Source organism: Danio rerio, chromosome 8, assembly GCF_049306965.1.
Source record: "Danio rerio strain Tuebingen ecotype United States chromosome 8, GRCz12tu, whole genome shotgun sequence".
NCBI lineage: Eukaryota > Metazoa > Chordata > Actinopteri > Cypriniformes > Danionidae > Danio > Danio rerio.
Genome location: NC_133183.1, coordinates 62992032 through 63014345, shown reverse-complemented (window position 1 = coordinate 63014345; position 22314 = coordinate 62992032). Strand labels below are relative to the sequence as shown.

Sequence of the window (22314 nt, the reverse complement as noted above, 5' to 3'; positions counted from 1 at the left end):
CATGTGAATGTTCATGTTTGAGCACATATGTGAGTTTCTGCATGACTGAGTGTGTGTGTGTGTGTGTGTGTGTGTGTGTGTGTGCGCTTGACAGTTTTTGATAGTGTGTGTGTTTGAGTGCTTTCTTGACTGTGTGCATCTGTGTTCATATTTGAATGCTTTCATGAGTGTGTGTGCGCAAGTGTTTGTGAGTGCTTTTGTGAGTGTGTGCACCTGTGCATGCATGCATGTGAATGTTTGAGTGTTTTCATGAGTGTGTGTGTACATGTGCATGCGTGAGTGTAAATTTGTGTGCACGATTGAGTGTTTTCGTGGGTGTGTGTGTGTGTGTGTGTGTTTGAGTACTTTCTTGATTGTGTGTGCGTGTGTCTGTGTGAGTGCTTTTTTTTTGATTCATGTGTGTGAATGCTTGTGCGTGTGTGTGTATGTGTGTGTGTTTGAGTGCTTTTATGTGTGCTTGCATGCCTTTTTGTGCTTCAGTGTGTGTGTGTGTGTGTGTGTGTGTGTGCGTGTGTTTGAATGCTTTTCTGAGTGTGTTTGCATGCTTGTGTGTGCTTAAGTGTGCGAGTGTGTGTGCATGCTTTGTGTGTGTGTGTGTGCGTGCGGTGTGTGTGTGTGTGTTTGAATGCTTTTTTGAGTGTGTTTGCATGCTTGTGTGTGCTTCAGTGTGCGAGTGTGTGTGCATGCTTTGTGTGTGTGTGTTTGTGTGTGTGTGTGTGTGTGTGCAGTGTGTGTGTGTGTGCGTGTGTTTGAATGCTTTTCTGAGTGTGTTTGCATGCTTGTGTGTGCTTCAATGTGCGAGTGTGTGTGCGCGTTTTTGAATTCTGAATTCTTTTTGAATGCGTGTGTGTGAGAGTGTGTGCTTGCATGCATGTTTGCACAAGTGTACACATGTGACTCTGCACGTCGTGTGTGTTTTGAGTGCTTGTGTGAGTGTATGCATGTTCATGTGTATGCGCATGCGAGTGTGTGTGTGTGTGTGTGTGTGTGTGTGTGTGTGTGTGTGTGTGTGTGTGTGTGTGTATGCGTTAAGTGCTTGTGAGTCCATGTGTGTGTGCAGGTGAATCCCCAAACCTCTGTGAGCCTCAAAGCAGCTTCTGTTATCAAACTACACACACACACACACACACACACACACAGCGGTGGACAGTAGTCGGGACACACATGATCAGAACACACTAATGTCTTCATGGATCTCTGTACAGTGTGAAGACATCGCTCTGTTAAGAAGCTGATTCAGGCCATCAAACATCTGGATTGTAAAGCGGAGAGTGGGAAGTTTCCCTTGAGTCCAGCGAGTCTTCCTGCGTCCCGCTGCTCACTGTGTGTGTGTGTGTGTGTGTGTGTGTGTGTGTGTGTGTGTGTGTGTGAGACGAGGGGGAAATAGACCTCAGGCACCCTCTGCTACTTTTACAAGAGTGTAGGAGTGCTGAAAATGGCCAATTTCACACCACCGTCGCATTCATTTCAGCAGATATACGCTCAGACTGCCGCCGTTCCTGCTAAAACTGCTGCTTTTTGAGGCTTTGAACTAGTGATGCGCCGATGTACAAATCTATGATGCGATTAGTGAAGGAAAATATATATATGAATATATCATACAGCATTTTTGAAGCAGGTGAGATGTTGTAATTTTGCATTAATTTGACTGAATATTTGTGCCATTGTTTTTGCATTTTTTTTATAAATAAATAAAATAAATGTAATTTGTTTTGGAAATATTTAATCAAACTTTTTTTTTCAGTGGATTAACTTGCACGGATTAATTGATCACCTAAGCTATAGCAATGTGCGGTAGCAAAATAAACATTGTGAATTTTGGTTTCACGCGCACTTTAAAGTGTGAATCAGAAGTTGCAGAGACTTTTATTTCAGTATGTTGATGTACTTCCAACTGAAATTGAATATTCAGTAGGGGGCGGGAGGTTTCTTTTTGTGCAATATTCCATTATAGGTAACTAATAAAAGGGGTGTGGCTAGAAATATTAATGCACAGTTGTTAATAAGAGGGGCGTGGCTATAAATATGACTTACCAGTTGCAATGAAAGCCTTTAAATCTATGTCAACATAAGAACTGCGACTCGAATCAAATCCTTAATCACCAAAACGACTTTTTCCGCACAGATTAATAGTTCACCTAAACAATAATAATGTGCGCTAGCAAAATTCATATTTAAATTTTTGGATTTCACGCCGACCTTTAAGTCAGCGTGAACTAGAAGTTGCCTGAGACTTTTATTTCAATATGTACTTCCTAATAAATATTCAGTAAGGGGCGGAGCTTTCTCTTTGTGCATGATTCCATTATAGGTAACTAGTAAGAGAGTGTGGCTACAAATATTAACGGACAGTTGCTAAAAAGAGGGGCGTGGCTATAAATATAAATTACCAGTTGCAATGGAAGCCCTTAAGTAGACGTCAACATAGGAACTGCTACTTAAATGAAATCATCAATTTCCAAAGTTACTTTTTCCGCACAGAATAATAGTTCAACCAAAACAATAACAATGTGCGCTAGCAAAACTCCTATTTAAATTTTTGATTTCATGGAAACTTTAAAGTCCGCGTGAACCAGAAGTTGCAGAGACTTTTATTTCAATATGTTGATGTACTTCCAACTGAATATTAAGTAGAGGGCGGAGCTTTCTTTTTGTGCATCATCCCATTATAGGTAACTAATAAGAGGGGTGTGGATACAAATATTAATGCACAGTTGCTAATAAGAGGGGCACGGCTTTAAATATAAATTACCAGTTGCAATGGAAGCCCTTAAATTGACGTCAACATAAGAACTGCGACTCGAATCAAAGCCTTAATCACCAAAATGACTTTTTTGCACAGATTAAAAGTTCACCTACACAATAACAATGTGCGCTAGCAAATAAATAGTTACATTTTTGATTTCACGTGAACTTTAAAGTCGGCGTGAACCAGAATTTGCTGAGACTTTTTTTTTTATCAGTATGTTGATGTGCTTCCAACTGAAACTGAATATTAAGTAGGAGGCGGAGCTTTCTTTTTGTGCATCATTCCATTATAGGTAACTAATAAGAGGGGTGTGGCTACAAATATTAATGCACAACTGCTAATAAGAAAGGCGTGGCTATAAATATGATTCACCAGTTCCAATGGAAGCCCTTAAATTGACGTCAACATAAGAACTGCGACTCAAATCAAATCCTTTATTACCATAACGACTTTTTAGCACAGATTAATAGTTCACCTAAAAAATAACAATGTGCGCTAGCCAATTAAATATTCAAATTTTTCATTTCACGCGCACTTTAAAGTGTGAATGGGAAGTTGCTTAGACTTTTATTTCAGTATGTTGATGTGCTTCCAACTGAAATTGAATATTCAGTAGAGGGCGGAGCTTTCTTTTTGTGCATCATTTTTTTCAGGTAACAAATAAGAAGGGTGTGGCTACGAATATTAACGCACAGTTGCTAATAAGAGGGGCGTGGCTATAAATATGAATTACCAGTTGCAATGGAAGCCCTTAAGTTCACGCCAACAGAATTTGATTGGAGTCTCAGTTCTTTAATTACCTAAACAACCTTTTCGCGCAGATTAATAGTTGACCTAAACAATAACAATTTGCGCTAGCCAAATACACATTGTAATTTTTGATTGCACGTCGACTTTAAAGCAGCATTTAAACGCAACACGACTAACCCCGCTGTACAGATTGTTCAGCATTGATCTCTCGCTCCTTCTCTCATCAGCATCCTTCTATTCATCCTCATCTGTCATCCGTCTTTCTCTTTCGGAGTTCAAAGACAGTCGTTCTCTGCTCTGGTCTAAAGCCCCATCCATCCGTCCGCCCACCTCCCCGTATATATTTATATATATATCCCTCTCTCTCTGCGCTCTCTTTCATAGCACGCCGGTCGAGCCCTCATTAGAATGGTGAAGACTTGAGCTGCTGAATATGTATGGAGAGATGAGGAGAGGAGGGATTGTGGATTAAGGGAATGAAAGAGGAGGCTGGCGAGCTCTCTGATGTTGGCCGTGACATTTCCATGATGGCGTCTGTCGGCTGCCGTCACGTTACAGCTCATTGTGCGGGGTCAGAGACGAGCGACTTCCAGTCCTCTTCATCACTTCACTCTTCTGCAGGAGAGAGAGAAAAGAGATTTAGACGCTGACCTATTTATCGCAAGTGTCAAATAAATAATATAGAAGAAGGAATGAAGGATGCGCTAAACAAGAGACTGTGATGTACTTGAGTCTAAATATGACCCTCAGTATTAATGCTTTTCTTACTTTATTTGTCTTGTTTTTGGTCCCACTTTATATTAAGTGGCCTTAACTAATATGTACTTGCATAGGAATTAATAGTTTGTTACAATGTACTTATAGTGTAAATACATGTATGTATTGTGAACTTATGCTTGATTAAATACCTGTATGTAATTACATCTGTAGTTAACTTTTTTAAATACACTGCTGACAATTGCCTACACCTTAACCCACCCTTAAACCTACCCATACCAGCAAACCTGTCCATAACCCAACCCCTATCCCAACTCAAGAGCACCACAAGTGTTCTCAAACACATTATGAACACAGTAAGTACATTGTATTTTTTTTTAATGCAAGTACATAATAGTTACGGACACTTAATATAAAGTGGGACCTTGTTTTTAATCCGAATATCTAAATAATCTTAAATCAGGAAGCATTTTTTAGACAAGTAACACACAGGGCTCTATTTTGACGGTCTATGCGCAGAGCGTAAATCGCAGGGCGCAAACGCTGTCAGGGCGTGTCAGAACGCATTTTTGCTAATTAAGGGCGGGAAATCTGCTTTGCGCCGTGGCGCATGGTCTAAAAGGGTTGAGTTTATTTTCTTAATGAGTTATTGGTGTGTTTTGAGAATAAACCAATTAGAGTCTCATCTCCCATTCCCTTTAAGAGCCAGCTGCGTCACGCCAAGAGCGCATTCACTATTTACAGGACGCAAAGTAAGTCTAAGTGGAAAAACTGAGCATTTCACAAGCAAACAGTTAACAGAACACAGTTAAACAGAGCATCTACTGCGTGACAATGAGAGATAAATGATCTACTTTCACTTTCGCTCTTGGATAGGGAAACCTTTACACACAGACATTAATTAGCCTATAAATAATTAATTTAGTTTGTTAAGCGCAAATATTCATTTCAAAACTATTTCTAAATTCAGTTCTAATCTCCAGCAAACGAATAAATGAACAATAATAACAAAATGTGCTCAAAAACCTGAGTTATATCCTAAAACACATGCTGCGCCCAAATGATCTAAAACCTGCATGTGGGCAAATCTAAGCTTGGTTTTAATAAAACAAATATAAATATGGATATAATAAATAATACTGCTAATAATAATAACATTATACAAAAGCAGATTGTTATGAATGAACTGAAAAAGCCTCCCGAGATGAAGAAGACATAAAAGCAGTGATTTTTCATATTTATGTAGGCTAGAAAATAATATGTTTTGTAATATTTTAATCCTTTATATTTATATTCTATATCTATTCTTATTATATCCTATATAAATCCCTAATATTTAGTTTTTTTCATATGAAGAGATATTTGCCTATTGCTCTCTTGTGTGTATTAAGCAGTGTGTAAGCGAGGCGCAACTCTGCGCTGGAGTTTAGACCGTGTTAGTTTTGGTCTAATGAAAAATCTATTATAGTTTCTCAAAATAGCGACGCGCCAGCGGTCCGCCTCAGAACACCTTCCTTTTTAGAGCAGAACGCCTATGGACACACATATGAGCGCAAATGCATTTGCTATTTAAACAGCGTAGCGCAACGCCTCAAAACCACTCTTGCGCCAAGCTGAAACTACCAAAAGACTACTGCACCGCGCCTTGCGCCACACTGCGCCGGGTGTATGATAGGGCCCATAGTGTCTTGTTTTCAGAAATATTATGCCCAAATTAAGTGAGTTTTTCCTTAAAACGAGCTGAATAATCTGGAGTAAGAAAAATAATCTAATGTCAAAAGGAAAAACAAGATTATTTCTCACCCCATTGGCAGATTATTAATAAAAAAACTAACCTAATTTTGGCATATTTAAAAAAAAAAAAAAAACAAGAATTTATTTCTTACTTGTCCAGAAAATGCTTCTTGATTTAAGAACTTTAAGATATTTGGACTAGAAACAAGACAAAAAAAAAAGTAAAATTCAGCATAGAATCAGCCTGACTCCATACAAAACACAACAGAAATGAGATATGATATTAGTTTAAACAAAGTACACTTGTTTCAACTATTATTGCTGCTTAATATGACTTAATTGAACATTCTGCTGGAGAGAGAGGGACTTGGACATTGTCCTATTTATCGCAAGTGTAAAAACAAAACAGAGACCGGCGTCTCTGAAATTATGAATCCACTAAACAGGAGACTGTGTTGATGTGCTCAATCTCCACCTAAATATTAACCTCAGTAATTCATTCATTCATTCGTTTTCTTTCGGCTTAGTCGCTTATTTATCAGGGGTCATCACAGTGGAATGAACCACCAACTATTCCAGCTTATGTTTCACACAGCGGATGCCCTTCCAGCACTCACAGCAAAAAGGTCTTGTTTGAGTCTTAGCTGGTCAGTTGGCGTTTCTGTGTGGAGTTTGCATGTTCTCCCATGTTGGCGTGGGTTTCCTCTGGGTGCTCCGGTTTCCCTCACAGTCCAAACACATGCGCATATGGGAATTGATCAACTAAATTGGCCGTAGTATATGTGTGTGAATGAGTGTGTGTGGGTGTTTCCCAGTGCTGGGTTGCGTTTGAAAGGCGTGAAAACATATGCTGGAATAGTTGGCGGTTCATTCCGCTGTGGTGACCCCTGATGATTAAAGGGACTAAACCGAAGGAGAATGAATGAGTTTATCTAATGAACTCAAAAGGGGCGAGGCAGTGGCGCAGTAGGTAATGCTGTCGCCTCACAACAAGAAGGTCGCTGGTTTGATCCTCGGCTCAGTTGGCGTTTCTGTGTGGAGTTTGCATGTTCTCCCCGCGTGGGTTTCCTCCGGGTGCTCCGGTTTCCTCCACAGTCCCAGGTGAATTGGGAAGGCTAAATTGTCCGTAGTGTATGAGTGTGTGTGTGGATGTTTCCCAGAGATGGGTTGTGGCTGATCCGGTGCGTAAAAATGGGCTGGATAAGTTGGCGGTTCATTCCGCTGTAAACCGCATTTACCATCATAGTAAGTTTTTTCCACTATGGATGTCAGTGGTTACCAGTTTATGACATTTTTCAAAATATCTCCTTTTGTTAAAACCAAAAACATGTCGTTGAAATCTGATGAACTTATTTAAATGCGGTTAATGACTTTTTATTATGTTTTTTTTTTATATGTCTTTATGACTTTTTGTCATATAATCTTTTACAGTGTATCATTAGTTATTAGTATATATTAGTCATTAGTATCATTAGTATCATCAGATGTGAATTTAGACTTATGCGCAAAACTGGAATATCGCTGAACCAGTTAAACTCTGCGTGCCCGGTACCAGGGACAAAATGATGTCATCGGGAGAATAACTCTAGGTTTAAGAGGTCTGTCAGCATCATTAACACCATATCACCTATTGGGTCAAAGCTTAGAATGTCTATTTCCAACTCATACACATCACTTTGATATTTGTTGTACGGTAACGAAGTTATTTACATCTCAAATACTGTACGTTGTTCAGTATGCAAATCTTTCACATCGCTAATATTAGACACACATTGGCAAGTATTACATCAAATTAAAGCTCTCATTCCCAATATTAAGGATCAATCATTATTTTTATTGATTTACAATCACATGTCCAACAGTCTTCGAATGAATCATAAAGTATAAACTCGTATTTTGTAAACATACAAGGGAGATTATTGATTATTCATTAGAAGCTTTTTAAATCGGAAGGCCAAATTCAGGTGGAATTACCCCAAATAGCCCCAAAGCTTAACTGGTTAAAACATTTGTGAATAAAGCAGAGTTTTCATCCAATGAATCAAAGAGAGCAGCAAAATCGACATTTTTGGATAAAATGGAGCAAATATTAAACAGAGAAATGTTGTTGTTTTTTTGTTTGTTTTTTACAATCTCTAATAAATGAGTTGCGTCTTAGTAAATGAAGACTAAACGCAATGAATGCGATGCACTTTTATGCATGTTTTTCTTTGTTTATCCAACTCACTTTTTTTTTCATGCACATTTTCAAAATTTTTGCACATCTTAGCATTTCCATTAATGTGATGTTGCCAAAATATGCTTAAAAATAGGCAGGTGCTGATTCAATTCAAAGTTATCCACAGACTTCATTATTCAAAAGTAAAATTACAAAAGATTTTCCCAAATGTTTCCTTATTGTGCAACAAAAGCTCTGAAGGTACACTGGCTCACTCACTCTGGTCATGCAATAAAATTAGTTGATTTTGGCAGAGCATTTTTAATTTCATATCTGAAGTATCCAGGATTGATCTGTCACCAGAAATAGGAGCTAGATATCGCAGGCAGTATTTTTGTGTGTGATTTTAGCAAAGAATATAATTTGACAGAATTTAAAGTCAGATTATGTGTCTGTCTTTGAAACTTGGATTAGGAGTTCTGTGTTGACCATGGAAGAAATGCGATACGGGATGGCAGACGAACTAAACACATCTTTTAAAATCTGGAATTCAGTTATGTTTTATTTCAGTAATGCTGGCTTGTAACTCTTTATAGGTGGGATTGGTTTGGCATAAGTTGAGTTGTGGAGCCTACACATTTCTCTGTAAATTATTATTGTTTTATATTTAATTCTAATTATTTCCTTATGCTTTCTGGATGATATTGTATTATGTTGTGTCCGACTATTTGTGTATTTTGAAACACCTTTGTACCCTTTACTTTCTGTCTCTTTTTTTGTTCTGTTTATGTTATTGTTTATTTTCTTATGCTAAAAACAATAAAAATGTTATAAAAAATAGGTCGATGGAAAGAGTAAATTTCCAAATAAACCACATGGAAGTAGGAATGAAGGATGCACCAAACAAGAGACTGTACTGATGTACTTAAATTTGACCCTCAGTATTAATGCTTTTCTTACTTTATTTGTCTTGTTTTTAGTCCAAATATCTAAATATTGTTAAATCAAGAAGCTTTTTCTAAACGAGTAACACATAGTGTCTTGTTTTCAGAAATAATATGCCCAAATTAAGTGAGTTTTTCCTTAAAATGAGCCAAATAATCTGCAATAGGGGTAAAAAAAAAAATCTAATCTCAAAAGTTTATTTATTTAATTTATATATTTATTTTCTTAAATTATGTGCATCTTAGCATTTTCATGAAGCCTTTTTTATGTGGTATTTCCAAAATAGGCTTAAAATAGGCTGATGGAGACAGTAATTTACACATTGAACGAGATCTGTCTGATCTGAAGGATGCGCCAAGCAAGAGACTGTACTTCTGAGTCTAAATATTACCCTCAGTATAAATGCTGTTCTTACCTTATTCATCTTGTTTTTAGTCCTAATATCTAAATAGTCTTAAATAAGGAAGCCTTTTCTAGACAAGTAACATATATAGTCTTGTTTTAAATAATAATAAGCCCAAATTAAGTCAGTTTTTCCCTTAAAACGAGCTGAATAATCTGCTACAGGGGTAAGAAAAATAATGTCAAAAGGAGAAACTAGATTATTTCTCTCATCCCATTGGCAGATTATTAAGGAAAATGTTTATTTATTAATTTAATAATAATTAATTAATTAATTTAATTGATTTATATTCACAATTTTTGCACATCTTAGCATTTCCATTATGTGATATTTCTAAAATAGGCAGATGGAAACAGTAATTCACACATTAACCATGATCCGTCTGACTTTCCATAGTTTTTGCTTTTTGTTTTGATTTTTTTTGCATGCAGAATTATGCGTTCATTGTCATATACAAAACCGAAATGTGCTTAAAGGAGATATTTCTTTCAGGGAATGCTGAAAAGTGTGAAAATTGTATGCAAATATCTGAATGCGATGAGGGAGTGTGTTATAAAACCACCGAAACTCCAATTATTTGTACACATCAGCTTAATAAAGCGTGAAGTAACCTTGATGAGGTGATATGCTGTTAAATTAGTGTTTGCCCAAAGATGCATGGAGCCAAATAAAAGCTTAAACACACACACACACACACACACACACACACACACACACACACACACACACACACACACACACACACTTGATTTGGATGTTTAATCCGGTATTAATCTGTCCCGTAGACGCCACGCTGCCACAGTGTTTGCTTCAAACTGAAGCTAATCTCCATCACTCGCGTCCGATTGCTCTTTATCGCCCCACACACACACACACACACACACACACATGCGTGTCTCACTAATGCGCCCGTGGTTGAGAGTAAAATTGATACGCTCAAGCTGTGGGGCAATTACGATTACTAAATGTGGATGTTTCTCTTTGTTGAGCGAGTAACTCTGTTTTCACATCACCGCTGAAGGGAAAGTTCACCCAGAACATTCAGCGTTGAACAAATGACTCCGATTTGAGTCACTAAGTGGAATACTATGGAAGTCAACGGTTACCGGTTTATGTCATGTCAAAATATCTTCTTTTGTGTGGATTTAAATTTCTTGTTCTGTTGAACACAAAAGAAGATATTTTAAAAATATTTAAAAATGTTTGTTGTAACTGGTAACCATCGACTTCCATAGTAGAAAAAAGCCAATACTATTGATGTCAGTGGTTACCACAACATTTTTAAAAATATCTTCTTTTGTACTCAACAAAACAAAATCTGTTGAAATCTTTTATCTCACAAAAGGAGATATTTTGAAAAATGTTGTAAACCTGTAACCACTGACATTCATAGTATAAAAAAAAAATCCCATGGAAGTCAATGGTTACCGGTTTACAGCATTTTCAAATTTAAATTCAGCCAAATATTAAGTTCGTGCCATTTTGTGCTTGGTTTAAATATGTACGAATATTTTATTTTATTTTAATGGAAGTAGATCCAATCCACGTATAAAAGACAAGTGAAAGACACGGGAAACAATTTCTATGGAAGTCAATGGTTACCAGTTTACAACATTTTTCAAAATAGCTTCTTTTTTACTCAACAAAATCTATTGAACACAAAAGAAGATATTTTGAAAAATGTTATAAACCTGTAACTATTGACATGCATTGTAGGAAAAAAAATACATGGAAGTCAATGGTTACCGGTTTACAACATTTTTCAAAATATCTTCTTTTTTACTTAACAAAACATAAAATCTGTTGAACGCAAAAGAAGATATTTTGAAAAATGTTGTGAACCTGTAACCATTGACATCTATAGTAGGGAAAAAATCCCATGGAAGTCAATGGTTATCAGTTTACAGCATTTTTAAATTTAAATTCGGCCAAATATTGAGTTCGCTCTACTTTTTGCTTGGGTCAAATGTGCATTTTATTTTATATTGCTCGAATTAGATCCAATCCACATATAAGGGATGAGTGAAAGACACGGGAAGCAATTTCTACGGAAGTCAATGGTTACTAGATTACAACATTTTTCAAAATATCTTCTTTTTTACTCAACAAAACAAAATTTGTTAAACACAAAAGAAGATATTTTGAGAAATGTTGTAAACCTGTAACTATTTACATTCATTTTAGGGGAAAAAATCCCATGGAAGTCAATGGTTACAGGATCACAACATTTTTCAAAATATCTTCTTTATTACTCAAAACAAAACAAAATCTGTTGAATACAAAAGAAGATATTTTAAAAAATGTTGTGAACCGGTAACCATAGTTATAGTTATTATATATATGTGAACCGGTTCATATAGTTCAAAGTAGGAAAAAGAATCCCATGCGAGTCAATGGTTACCGGTTTACAACATTTTCAAATTCAAGTTTAAATTCAGCCAGATATTGAGTTCACTCCACCTTTGCTTGGGTCAGAAATTGCACCTACACGTTTTTGTTGTTGTTAGAAGTAGATCTAATCCACATATAAATGAGTAAGTGAATAAATAAGCGAACACAGGGATTGAGTTGATGAGGAATGCATCCTCAGCAGCAGATAAGCGCAGACGCTCTCAGAAGGAATGAAAAGTGTGCGGTTGAGAAAGATGAAACAGTGGAGTGAAGATGGCAGCGTGAGAAGAGAAGTGTGTATTATAATACTCTTAACACACACAAAAGAAAAAAGTGGGAGCTGTGGCACTGCGGTTAATGCTTTCCGAGGGCTTGTCAAGCCGCTCGCTCACTAGCTCTAATCCACCGAGCTCCAGTCGCTCCTTGAAAGTGAATAGAGAAGTATCCCGATTTCTTAAAGATCAAGCTGCAGTCAAGGTTTCAGCATCTTTCCACCAGGAAACGCTTATGTTAAGTACTTTATGAGTGCCTCATTAGTAAAGACTTGTGGACGCGTTGCATTTATTGAAATGGATTATTAATTATGGCCTTTCGTGAGGCTTTCTTGCATGAATTCTGACTGAACGTTAATGTTGTTAAAGGGATAGTTCATGCAGAAATTAATATTCAGCATTCATTTACTCACTCTTTAGTTGTTTTCAAACCAATCTTGAGTTGTTGTTGAATATAAAAGTGGATACTTTGAAGAATGTTGTAGCTATTGGCATTTATTGTAGAAAAACTTAAATTATGCGGGTTAATGGTTACCGATTTACAACATTATTCAAAATATCTTGTTTTGTGTGGAATTTGTTTGTTCTGTTGAACACAAAAGAAGATTTTTTTTTAAATTTCATACACCGGTAACTATTGACATCCATAGTAAGAAAAACCAAAAATATGGAAGTCAATGATTACCGATTTAAAGCGTTTTTCAAAAGAACGTTTTTTGTGATCAACAGACTTTTTTTGTTCTGTTGAACACAAAAGAAGATATTTAGAAAAATGTTATAAAGTTGTAACCATTGACTTCCATAGTATGTATTTTTCCCACTATGGAAGTTAATGGTTCCCAGTTTACAACATTTTTCTAAATATTTTCACACACGCAAAAAAAAATAAATAAATAAAAAATAAAAAATAAAAAAAAATCACAAAAAAGAAGATAATTTGAAAAATGTTGTGAACCTGTAACCATTGACATCCGTAGTAGGAAAAACAAATTCTATGTAAATCAATGGTTACTGGTTTCCAACATTTTTCAAAATGTCTTCTGTTGTGTGAATTATTTTGTTCTGTTGAACACAAAAAAGATATTTTGAAGAATGTTGGAAGCCGGTAACCATTGTCATCCATTATAGGAAAAAAAAATACTACAAAAGCCATTGGTTACCAGTTTACAACATTTTTCAAAATATCTTCACACATGCAAAAAAAAAAAAAAAAAAAACTTCACACAAAAGATTTTTTTAAAAATATTTTGTAAACGGGTAACCATTGACGTCCATATTTGTTCTCTGTGTCTTTCACTTGGCTCTTATATGTGGGTTTATGTGATGCACACAAACAATAAAAAAAATGTTAAAGGGAAAGTTCAGATAGAAAGTTTACTCACCCTTGACTTGTTCCAAACCAATTCAAGTCACTAAAAGGAATACTGTGAAAGTCTATGGTTACCGGACTTAAATTTAAAAAAATAATTATATGTATGTGTGTGTGTGTGTGTGTGTGTGTGTGTTTAACAGAACCAAAAAAGTGATACAGAAAAAGATATTTTGAAAAATGTTGTAAACCGCTAACCATTGACTTGGTTAGTGTTTGTTTTTGCTCCTATGGATGTTAATGACTTCAGGTTTGCAACATTTTCAAAATATTTTCTTTTGTCATCAACAGAACAAAAAAAAAAAAAAATTCACACAAAAGTGAAAAATGTTGTAAACCGGTAACCATTGACTTCCATAGTATTTTTTCGTATTTGTTGCCTTCATCTTTCACTCATCTTTTAGATGCTGATTGGATCGAATTGATGCAAACACAAACAATAAAAACTAATTTAGGTGCAAGTTTTAACCCAATTTTTCCACAAAAGCTCTTCTTAAAATTAATTTGTTTGCTTATTCTATTAAAGCTAGACAAAAAATAAACGTAAAAGGATAGTTCACTTCAAAATTATTTTCTCATTATTTACTCGTCCTCAAGTGGTTTGAGTTTCTTTATTCCACTTGGTAATGTTGAAAACCTGTAACAATTGACTTCCATAGTAGGAAAACAAATACTATGGAAATCAATGGTTACTGGTTTCCAACATTTTTCAAAATGTCTTCTTTTGTGTAAATTATTTTGTTCTGTTAAACACAATAAAACATATTTTGAAGAATGTTGGAAGCTGGTAATCATAAACTTTCATTACAGGAAAAACAAATACTATAGGAGCCACTGGTTACCAGTTTACAACATTTTTAAAAATATCTTCTTTTGTGTAAGTTTTTTGTTATGTTGTACACAAAAGCAGATATTCTGAAGAATGTTGGAAACCTGTAATCTTTGTCATCCATAGTAGGAGAAACTAATATTATGTAAGCCAATGGTTACCGGTTTCCAACATATATTTTGAAGAAAGTTGGAAACCTATAACCATTGATTTCCATAGTAGGAAAACAAATACTATGGGAGCCAATGGTTACCGGTTTCCAACATTTTTCAAAATATCTTATTATGTGAAATATTTTGCTCTCTTGAACACAAAAGAAGATATTTTGAAGACTGTTGGAAACCGGAAACCATTGACATTCATAATAGGAAAACGAATACTATGAAAGTCAATGGTTACCGGTTTCCAACATTTTCCAAAATCTCTTTTTTTAATGTGAGCTATTTTGTTCTGTTGAACATAAAAAGAAGATATGTTGAAGAATGTTGGAAACCTGTAACCATTGACATCCATACTAGGAAAAACAAATATTATGGGACCCAATGGTTACTGGTTTACAACATTTTTCAAAAGATCTACTTTTTGTATGAATTATTTTGTTCTGTTAAACACAAAGGAAGATTTTCTGGAGAATGTTGGACTAATGCTGTAACCACTGACTTCTATTGATGTAAAAACAAATACTATGGAAGTCAATGGTTACCGGTTTTCAGCTTTTTTTTTTTTAAACTGTTTTCTTTTGTAAAGTTTTGTAAACTTATAAAAGTTTGGAACAAGTAAAGGTTGAGTAAATGATGACAGAGTTTCATTTTTGGGATAAAAGCTGATTCACGTTATGTCCTGAGAAACTGTAAAAGCAAAGAGATGGATAACCTCAGAAGACTGGACCGTACAATGCAAGACATTCTTCAATATAAAAAAACAAGGTCATACGAGTTTTCAACCTACTCGTCTCGAAGTGATAAGATCGGTTTGTTTAGATTTCTCAACTCAAGCTTCTTTGTCTCTTTGATTCATTCCAGCTGAGATGCTACGGGGACAGCACGCCATGTATTTATTTATTTATTTATTTATTTAGCACGCAATCATAAGATGGCAACCCACTCTTATCTTCTTACCCCTAACCTCTGCTCCTGCTAGAATAAAAATGTACTCCTTTACGACTTCACACACTTGTGTAGTGTCCATGAAAAGACCATAAAGTGCTGGAGGATTGTACGTCTTACACCTTAAACAGTGCGCAGATGATGCCGGACTCGTAACGTCGCCTCCAGTTAGACGTAACGACGCGACACTTGAAAGGGTGACACAACTTCTGCCGCTCATTTACAGCGTGTCGTTTCTGTACACACTTGTTTTTGTCATTGGGAGCGAGCCGCTGAACAGATGTGTGGTGCAACCGTTGTCCTCCTAAACCCACATCTGCGTGCCGTAATCTGCAGGTCCGGCTGAATCACAATAGTCTGACCTGTCTGTGTGCGTAATCAGAGCAGGGTTAGGGGGGGCAGGATTCCCGCCGGTGGATTAGTGGGGTTTTTCCTGCATACACATTAAAAAAACGAAGATTGCTGCTGCTTTTTCAAACTACCTATTTAAGATGAGCTGAATCAACTTAATTCTTGCATTTTCTTTTGGGACAACTTCATTGTTTTATGTTCAGTTTGTTTAAATGTGTAAATTGAAGTTAACTTGATCCATTTGTGTTGGGATAACATGAAGGAATTGAGTGGATCCCAGGATTTTGACAGTGCCCTCAAAAAAGATTGTTGCTGCTTGTTCAAACTACTGAAGATAAGCTGAATCAACACAATTCTTGATTTTTTTTGGATCAACTTATTTGTTTCATGTTCAATCTACTTACATTTGGGAAGCATTTAAGTTGACTGAATCTTTGTGTTGGGAGGTGTGTGGAACTAGCATTTTTAGTGTTGAGAATTACGAGGCAGGCAGCTCCATCATGTTTGGTATCACCTTTTGACACATTCAGACAGGCAGTCATTGATTTGTTTTACTTTGATAAGATTTTAAGCTGTGGCTTTGTCGCATTTTTGCTGCTTTAAATAAATAAATAATGTAAAAATAATAAATTTGTAAATAAATAAATAAATAAATAAATAAAATTAAATAAATTGAATCAATTGAAATAAATAAATACAATTCAATCAATAAATAAAAAAATAAACTTAATATAAATCAATTAAATAAATAAATAAAATTAAATATAAATAAATAAAATAAATGAAAAATAAATAAATTAAATTAATAAATTAAATGAGAAATTTATTAAATAAAATATAAATAAAAGTAAATATAAAAATAACAAATATATAAATGAAAAAATATATATAAATAAAATGAATTAAATAAATAAATATAAATAAATAAAATTAAATATTAGTACTTAAATTTAAATAAATAAAAGTAAATGAATATAATGGATTTATTAGATAAATGTAAATATTTTAAATAAAAATAATTAAAATTATCAATTAAATTCATTCATTTATCCATTTTCTTTTCGGCTTTGTGCCTTTATTAATCTGAGGTTTCCTCAGCGGAATGAACCGCCAACTTCTCCAGCATATGTTTTACACAGCGGATGCCCTTCCAGCTGCAACCAATGTCTGGGAAATAGTTAATTAAATAAATAAATAAATATAAATAAAATATTTAATTAATAATAAATAAAATTAATTAAATAAATTTATTTTAAAAATAAATAAAATAATATAAAAGTAAATATTTTTTCCACTTTATATACAGTTTAAGAAAAAATTATTCACCTTTTTTTCCAGGTGATATATAGAAAATGAATCTTTTTTTTTTTCTTCTGAAAATATTATTATAATTTTTTGAGTGAAAAAAGTTTAAAATATTTATATTTTTCAATATTTTAATACTTTTAGAAATATTGTACAAAATAAACCACTGTTGTCCAATGGCTTGCCTTATGAACCTAATTAACCTTGTCTTACCTAGTGTCTTACAAACCTAGTGTCTTACAAAATAACAACAAAAATATTTACTGGCATCAAAACTGCCAAAAAAAAATCCCTGTTAAACTGAACTGGGGGAATATTTTAATATAATATTTTATATAAACATTTCACAGGAGAGCAAATAGTTTCAACTTACACTATTTCATTACGTTTAACGTAAAAAATAAGATAAGAATAAAGCAAAACGTGATTGTTTTATGCGACAAAAACCTCATGATCGAGATTCCACCTCGTTTTGAGTCTGGAGAAACGGGGATTATCCCGGTGTGTTTGATGGAGAAGCGGGAAATGAAAAGGCATGTTGTGCAGCAGCAGTTCTGATGTTGTTTATGGGGTTTTACAGCGAGTTGCTCGGGGTCTGCGGCTCGATTAGGGCACTTTTCCCCTCCGCCTCGCAGTCGCATCAAAGACTCCCATATCCTGTCCCACACTCTCCCGCCCCGACGCCCCATCCCCCAGACCCAGAGCTGTCTGATAATCTCGCACAGAGTGTGTATGTGTATGTGTGTGCGTGAGCTTTGTATTGGCTGGAGACTGAGACGTTTTTTGTCGTCAAGCATGAGACTCTTCTTAATTCAAAGGGGGGAATGAATGTCAAGCGCTGATATGATCTTTGACGGGATCAGTCTAACAGTCTGGATGTGAGTGTGTGAAGGTGGGGGGAAAGGTTGCGTGTGTATGTGTGTGTTTGTGTTCCCGCCTGTATTGCTACAAGACTCTACATGTTGGGTAATTCAAAGCGTCTGCCATAAACACACTGTCTGTATCCTGAGCAGGACATTCTTGGACATAAACACGTTTTATTGCGTCAGACGGGTTCCTCTGAAGATTCCAATCACACTTTGATTATGAAGAGATACTTTGAGGCACGTTCAAGTTGTTGGTGATGTTTCCAGGACTGTGTAATGCGCCCTCTTGACTGAGTCTGTATGGATTAAGACCTTTGGACAAAAGCATTGTGTAAAAGAGAGAAAAAAAAAATAGGTAGACGGCGTACGCTGTCACTCAATACATTCCAACCCTAGTGACCCCCACCCACACACACACACACACACACACACATACACATGCATGCATGCACAAAGAAAAAACACACACTGCAAAAATGTGTCCTCCTTTCTAGACCAAATATCTAAAAAGTTTTAAATCAAGAAGTATTTTCTGGCTAGGCTCTAAATGCTGTGTTGTTTTCAAGAAATGAGTCAAAATTAGTTCATTAAAACAAGCTAAATAATCTGCTAGTGTGGCCAGCAAAATAATATTATTTGTCTTTTTAGCGTGAGATTATCCAGCTATCCACATTTGGCAGATTATTTAGCTTGTTTATGCAAAACTCACTTCATTTTGACATCTTAAACCAGACAAACGCTTTCTGATTTGAGCATTCTTAAATATTCAGAATAGAAACTAGACCAAAACCCTGTGGTAATTCTAGTTTTAACAGTAAACAAGCTAAATAATCTGCTAGTGTGTCCAGCAAAACAATATTATTATTCTTTTTGATGTGAGATTATCCAGCTATCCACATTTGGCAGATTATCTAGCTTGTTGTAAGGGCAGAACTCACTTAATTGTGACACATTTGTGAAAACAAGACAACATATAATGCTTGTCAATGAAAAAACTCCTTGATTTAAGCATTTTTCAGATATTTAGAGTAGAATCTAGACCAAAAACCTGTGGTAAATCTAGTTTTAACAGTAAACAAGTAAAATAATCTGTTAATTTGGCCAGCAAAATAATATTATTTTTGTTTTTTGAGGCGAGATTATCCAGCTATTCACATTTGGCAGATTATTTAGCTTGTTTAACACAAAACTCACTTTATTTTGACATCTTAAACCAGACAAAAGCTTCTTGATTGAAGCATTTTTAAGATATTCAGAATAGAAACCAGACCAAAACCGTGTGGTAATTCTAGTTTTAACAGTAAACAAGCTAAATAATCTGCTAATGTGGCCAGCAAAATCATATTATTATTATTATTATCATCCAGCTATGCACATTTAGATTATTTAGCTTGCTTTAAGGACAAATCTCACTTGCTTTTGACATCTTAAACAAGACTTGATTTTTATATTTTTAGATATTCAGAAAAGAAACAACAAAACATCTGTGGTAATTCTAGTTTTAACAGTAAACAAGCAAAATAATCTGCTAGTGTGGCAAGCAAAATAACATTATTATTCTTTTTGAGGCAAGATTATCCAGCTATCCACATTTGGCAGATTATTTCACTTGTTTAACACAAAACTCACTTTATTTTGACATCTTAAACCAGACAAAAGCTTCTTGATTTAAGCATTTTTAAGATATTCAGAATAGAAACAAGACATAAAGAATCTGGTAATTCTAGTTTTAACTGCAAACAAGCAAAACAATCTGCTAATGTGGCCAGCAAAATCATATTATTATTATCCAGCTATGCACATTTAGATTATTTAGCTTGCTTTAAAGACAAAACTCACTTAATCTTGACACATTTGTGAAAACACGACAACATATTATGCTTGTCAATGTAAAAAACGTCTTAATTTTAAGCATTCTGAGATATCTGGCCAAGAAACAAGGCGAAAAAATCAAGCATTTTTAACCACAGACTGCCTGTGGTAATTACAGACGCTAGTTTTAACTGCTGAAGTGAACTCCGTGCACCTCTTATGGCTGAAATCTTCAGCGGTGAGACTCGCGTCGCATCAAGCACACAGAAAACTCCTTCATATTTGGAGAGCAAGAGTCTGGCAACCTCTAACCCTTAGGGGCCCCATCTTTCTGTCTCTCTGACCCAGCACCCGGCTGACCCCGCACCGCTCCGGGTCTGGATGAAGCATGACCTAGTCTGTCTGGAGGGGGTTTGACGCTTTTGTCTCGCTGTCTGCCTTTTTTAACCCCCACCGACACTTGCGTGAACGCACCCTTTTGCACGTGAGGCGTCCTGCAAACTCTCCAACTCGGACGAGGCTGATGTAAACCTGGCAACCCGGCTCATTCACAAACCGAGTGGATCTAAGAGGGGATGATAATAGTTGTGTCTGGATGTGCGAGAAGCCCTCATTCAGGACTCGGAGAACAGAAAAGCAAACATAACGGCGGAATGCACTGAATGAACTCCGGCGCCACCGCCGCGTCACACTCCAAACCACTTCTTTTTTTTTTTTTCGGCAACAACAAAAGAGACTGAAATGAGATCAAGTAAGAGTGAATGTCAAATTAAAAGTACTCACCTGTGCTGTACGCACACCGGACGTCACGCTGAGCTTTCAGAATTACAACAACAACAACAAAAAAGTAGCCTCCAGTCATTCTTGAACGCCAAAATGAGTTAACTTCCAGTCTTTTATATATATACATATATATATATTTGTTCTCTCCATACAATTCTTTTCACACACTTGTGAAGTGCACACATGCAGTCGGTCTCAAAGCAAAACTGTGGGTACACTGAGTCCTCAGCCGGTCCCACACACACACACACACGCACTCACAGCCTCGTCTCAGGCTGCTGGAATGAGCTATATATGACTGGCGTGATAGACAGGGGCACTTTCTGTCAGGTGACACGCTGACTCTGCTCTGATTGGCTGGTTGAGGCCAGCCCTGGGGCTAGAGCGCTGTGATTGGCTGCTTTTTGAGGTTGCTGGAAAAAAAAAAAAAAAAGAAAGCTCTCAGTATTCCAGACTACTGTTCTGGCCGGGGCAGGGCAGGACTGCTGCACTCTGTCAGCCCTAACACTAATCATTGTGAGGGAAAAGGAGAGAGGAAAATACTGTTTAGCCGCTGCAGACAGGAATAGTCGGAGCTGCAATTCTTGCTTGGCTATTTCGCCTCAATAAAAGTGTCAAGATGTGAAGTCCAGGACGCAGGGCTGATGATGGTTGGCGGATTCTTTCGCTTCTGTGCTTGTCATTTAATAAAGTGCTCAGCGTAAATGAGAACCTCCTTTTCAAAAGGAATATTTTTAGCCATTTCTCAGTAAATATAGACGATATGTATTATATTCAATTCATTGCATGTTTATTTTTGTAGCGCTTTTACAATGTGGATTGTCAAAGCAGCTTATCATAGAAGTGCTAGTGAATTGAAACCGTGTCGGTGCACTCAAGTTCAGTTTAGTGTGGTTTAAATATCACTGTTAGAAGTCTAAACATTGAAGAGCAAATCCATCAATGCACAGCTCAAGTCCTAATATTATACATTATAGTTTTCTTTATTGTTTTTTTAACCATTAAAACACAGAGACTTACAAATTTGGTCCAACAAATATACAGTTGAAGTCAGAATTATTAGACCCCCTGTTTATTTTTTCCCCAATTTCTGTTTAACCGAGAGCATATTTCTTCAGCACATTTGTAATCATAATAGTTTTAATAACTCATCTCTAATAACTGATTTATTTTATCCTTGGCATGATGACAGTAAATAATATTAGACTAGATATTCTTCAAGACACTTCTATACAGCTTAAAGTGACATTTAAAGGCTTAAATAGGATAATTAGGTTAACTAGGCAGGTTAGGGTAAATAGGCAAGTTATTGTATAATGATGGTTTGTTCTGTAGACTATCAAGAAAAAATATATAGCTTAAAGAGGCTAATAATATTGACCTTAAAATGGTGTTTAAAAAAATTAAAAACTGCTTTTATTCTAGTAGAAATAAAACACGAAAGACTTTCTCCAGAAGGAAAAATATTATCAGACATACTGTAAAAATCTCTTTGCTCTGTTAAACATCAATTGCGAAATATTTAAAAACGAAAAAAAAATTCAGGGGGGGCAAATAATTCTGACTTCAATTGTACATAACATCTGACTATGCAAGATACAAAATACAAACAATAGGGTATATGCCGAAGCATGCTAACAGGACTTTTAGTTTGCCAGTAACCTGGGTTAGGTGCTTCCGGTGAACAGTATGCCAATGCAAAAACCGGCGCATTTAAGGTCTGTTTTCTTTAAAAATGAGCGATCTCCACTGGCTGAGTGATAAAGTGGGTCTC

The 22314-nt window shown here is 35.7% G+C and overlaps 1 protein-coding gene and 1 long non-coding RNA gene across 2 annotated transcripts in view; one reads left to right on the top strand and one right to left on the bottom strand.

Moving 5' to 3' along the window:
- Window positions 1–22314, top strand: part of nr6a1a (nuclear receptor subfamily 6, group A, member 1a) — a 199153-nt gene that overhangs the window by 25887 nt on the left and 150952 nt on the right.
- LOC110440026 (uncharacterized) lies at window positions 1322–20825 on the bottom strand. The gene is made up of 2 exons (XR_002459442.3): window positions 20541–20825; window positions 1322–4114 (listed from the first exon to the last, which is right to left on the bottom strand). It is a non-coding gene; the product is annotated as an uncharacterized lncRNA (long non-coding RNA).